The 4,348-nt window shown below is 47.2% G+C and overlaps 1 non-coding gene across 1 annotated transcript; it reads left to right on the top strand.

Annotated features, from left to right (window-relative positions):
• Positions 1-2,684: 2,684 nt before the first annotated feature.
• LOC114619106 lies at positions 2,685-2,816 on the top strand. The gene has a single exon (XR_003711068.1). It is a non-coding gene; the product is annotated as a small nucleolar RNA SNORA17 (small nucleolar RNA).
• Positions 2,817-4,348: the final 1,532 nt, after the last annotated feature.

The raw sequence follows: 4,348 nt of genomic DNA, 5'->3' as shown, positions 1-4,348 counted from the left end.
TTGGCTTTTACAGAAGCCCACGATTAAGAGGTTTTGGATATTTTAAAGAGATGTTAAAGGTTTTTTTTAAGTGTTGACATTTTTAGAGACTGTTTGACTTTTAAAAGTTGGACTATGTTTCATGTTGTGATGCTAATATCACCATAAGTTCTTGGGCACAAACAAGAGAGGAAAGGTTGTGTTTTCATAGTAATATGTTAGTGTCTTAAATGGCAAGGGACCAGTTGTGCTGGGTTGTCTTCATCAACTTGACACGAACTGGAATCACCTGGCAAGAGAGAACCTCAACTGAGGAATTGCCTCCATCAGATTGGCCTGTGGGCATGTCTGTGATGAGGCATTTCCTTGATTAATGATTGATATGGGGAGGGTCACTTAGTATTGAGGTTCCCACTCTTAGGCAGGAGGGGGTCCTAATGGAAGGAAATCAGGTCACTGGAGATCTACCCCTGAAGGGAATGTCAAGAGCTGGCACCTTGCTGTGACTCTCTTGTGCTTTGTGGGTACCCTGAGGAAACAGTTCTCCACTGCCACATGTTATTGTCTTGAAGCCCTATACCAGAACAGGCCAAAAGCAACAGGGCCAAGCCACCATGAAACAAAACCTTTGAAACTGTGACTCAAAATAAACCTTTCCTCCGGAGAAGTTGATTATCTCAGGAATTTGTTAGAGTATTGGAAACATGATGGGTACAATAGCCAATCTTTTTGCATTTCCAAAATATTTTAGGGAAAAAAGTCAAGTAAGCCCTCTGAGTATGGGCTGGAGAGATTGCTCCACTCTTAAAGGCTAGGCTCTCAACCAAAAATATAAGGTCTCTGAGTAGATTTTGAGTTATCTCTTATAAGTTGTCCTTTTTTTGACCAGAGAAATATGTATCTTAACTGGTATTTTCCAATTTGTTCATGTCTGTTCAGTGGTAATTTTTGAGGAAATTGCTTTTCAAATACAGTAAATACTTTGGTGAATTAATTTTGTATATGCACGTATGTGTAGTGTGCACGAATGTTTATGTGTGTGGGCGAACATGTGTACATGCATGCAAAGGCCCAACATTGACACTGGATACCTTCCTTGATCACATTAGTGAGTATTTTACATTTGTGATAAAAAGATTTCTAATAATTTTAAAATACAGAAGAATTCTTTTCACTGAATTACACTGTTTAGGAAGCGGTAGGAGACTCAGTTGCCTAGCTGAATTTAAATGGCAGCCTGTTTTGTGTGTGTGTGTGTGTGTGTTTGTGTGTGTGTTCGGGGCAGGGGGTGGTGGTTGTTCTAACAGCAACACTTACACAAAGGACCAGGTGATGAAAGTTATTTGAATTAAGTTATTTGGGGATTGCTGGATTTTTGGGGTGGGGCAGGTAACAGGGGTTTTGTTTTAGACCCTTAAGTTCTCACTCTCTAGGCCTCACAGCTCCCACCTACACTGCTTAAATGGCTCCTCTCTCCCCTCCCTGGTTCCTGCTCCTCTTTCCCTCCCTCACCTTTCTGCTTTCCTACCCTTTTCATTTACATGATGCCAAAGGCTTACAGTTAAATCCCCGGCATTAGGTCCTCAGAACGCATCTGTGGGTGGTGCCTCGCTATGGTCTCCAGCAAGCCCTGTTGGCTTCTCTTAATCTCCCTTCCACTTATACTAAAGCCAGTGAGAGCGATCCAAGCAGGAAGATAAAAGCATGTTCCACTGTTGAGGGCTGGTTGTGTTCATGTTTGCCAAGTAAGCTGACACAGAGGTCATTGCTCTATGACCTTAGCAGAGTCGGAACAGAAACAGAATTGATTCTCCGTGGTTAGCAGTGTGCTCAGCCTTGGCACGTTAATGCACCGATGAACGGACTTTGCTACTGGCCCTTGTTTTCCACACCAAGTCGGATGGAACATTACCTAGGTATCTCCCATTGACTTTTATTTAAAAATGAAGAGCTCTTTATATATAAAAACGATGACAGACTTTTACTCAGCAGGGCACAAGAGTGTGTGCAGGGGTTTCCTACATCACATAGCAGGGGCCCTCTGATCTTGAGTGGGTGTCTACGCCAGAGACTCTGCCCCTCACCACATTACCTGAATCAGAAAATACAGATGAGTCATCCGACTGTCGCTGTCTCTTCCCACTGCAGACATATTCACTGGACAGATCGATATGTTCACTGTGCAGATTTTTCTCTAACAAATGCCCTAATTGGCGATGTGGCATTTCGATTGGAGAGGAAATTCTAACAGCACTTTCGCAAATAACATACTTGTTTGTGATTGTTGTTGCAATATCTGTCTTCTTCAAGAGGGCTTGGAAAGCCTTGTAGTGAGTTGTTTAATCGTGATTGCTTCCATTGAGGTGTTCAGCAAATAAATCGGCCAAGGCTCCTTCCCTGGGACCTGTGTAGTCCGGGAAGAGGCAGACTTCTAAGAGCTGTCCCCAGCCACGCACAGACTGGCAATATGGGTGCACACACAGATTAGCAGATATTAGTAAGTAAATACAATGTAATAGTGAGCACTGCTAATTTCATTTCCCACTTGAAAGCAAGGAGAAAAATAAGTCTGTAATTTTGCCTTAAATTTCAGGTCATGTATTTATATGGTAAAACTGGGCAAGTGTCAGGATAGCAGGGTTTATTCTAAATTTAAGAAGTGACTTATGAAGAAATGTATTTATATGTTTAAACATTGAATTCTCTCTGACCCTAGAGTCTTTGCAGGTGTGGCTCCTGTGTCACAGATACCTCAGCAGGTGGCAAAGAGTAGAGAGGCTGTGTCTATGCTCAGTGTTCTGACCTGTGAACATCCGAATAGTTAGTAGCCCAGCACTCCCTGAAAAAAGCAAGCCTGAGATGACCACCAGTCTGGGGTCAGGGGGCCTAGACAGGGAACTAGCCTGAGATGACTACCAGTCCAGTACCATGCAGGCAGGGCAGGGGGAGACAATTCCCAAGATCACCTTTGCCTGATGCCAAAAAGCATGAGAAGGCAGAGCACTCCTAAGGCCACTCCTGAGATGACCCAGGCACCCAAAAACCATGAAAACCACGAAGAAGAGCGAGTATGTGGTGGAGAAATGGAAGGATATGGGTACAACGAAGAGAGGCAGAACTGGAGACTCGATGATAGTGAGGGACAGCCCAATGTGAGTAGTCGGTGACACCACCTGGAACCAAGGTGGGGTACTGGCCTGTACTGCCACCAGAGCCATGTCTGGGTGCATGGTCCTGGAGCAGCAGGGGTCTGTTACCATCAATGGCCAGGTGGACATTTCTGGTCTGGGCTGCTGTCTGAGGGCTGTGCAGAACTGGTCTCACCCCTTGCCTGGGCATTCTGGGAGAGCTGGCCCTGGAGAAACCAGAGCATGAGAGCAGATCCACTCCCACTAGCTGCAGTTGGAAGATCCAGCCCCACACATGTCAGGAGATGTAGGTGATCTGGTCCTGAGGATACAAGCATGAGAGAGCTGGCCCTGCAATTTGTCTCCTGTGTGGTAACATGAACGAGGGAGAGATACCCTCCTCTTCCCCTCTCCCTCACTGTCTGAGGCAGGTGGGAAACGTTTCCCTGAGGTCATGAATGCAGGAGAGCTGTCCCTGCTCCTCTCCAGTTGCAGAGTGAGTCCTGCACCTTGCCTGGGCAACACAGTAGAGCTAACCCTGGTGGTGGGGTCTGGGTGAGCTAGTTCGAGGACGTGGGAATGGGAGAGCTGGCTCTGCCACTTATCTGCTATGGGTCACAATGAGTGAGAGAGAGAGATGCCACCTCCTCACCCCTTGCCACCTACAGCATGTAGGAATGCTGGCTCTGAGGTCATCAAAGCAAGAGAGCTGGCCATGTCCCTCACCCACTGCAGTCCTTAGGAGAGCGTGCAGAATAGTAGAGCTTACCCGGATGTGGGAGGTGTAGGTGAGCCAGCCTGAGGGTGTGAGCACAGGAGAGCCAGCTCTGCCTCTTGTCTGCTCTGCAGTGATAATTGGTGAAGGAGAGATACTTCCCCCTTTTGCTCTTACCACTAGCGGTAGGTGGGAGAATAGGCCTAGACAAAATTACTACTGCAGTCCTCAGGAGAGCAGACCTTGCATCTCATCTCACGGTAGAGCTGACCCTGATGGCAGGGATGTGGGTGAGCTGGCCCTAAGGCTGAGTGTGGGAGAGCTGGTGTTGCAACTTGCCTGCCAGGCAGCAGGCAGCATGGTCAAGGGAGAGGTGCTCTCCCCAACTCTTGCCCCTTGCCCATCCAGGTAGGAAAGCTGGCCCTGCCCCTCACCTGCTACAGCACTCGGGAGAGCTGGCTCTGTCCCTTACCTGCTACAGCACTCAGGAGAGCTGGTCCTGTCTCTCACCTGCTACAGCACTCAG

Source organism: Grammomys surdaster, unplaced genomic scaffold (assembly GCF_004785775.1).
Source record: "Grammomys surdaster isolate TR1022 unplaced genomic scaffold, NIH_TR_1.0 146, whole genome shotgun sequence".
Classification (NCBI taxonomy): Eukaryota; Metazoa; Chordata; class Mammalia; order Rodentia; family Muridae; genus Grammomys; species Grammomys surdaster.
Note: the sequence above shows the minus strand (reverse complement) of the source record. Positions and strands in the feature narration are given on the sequence as shown.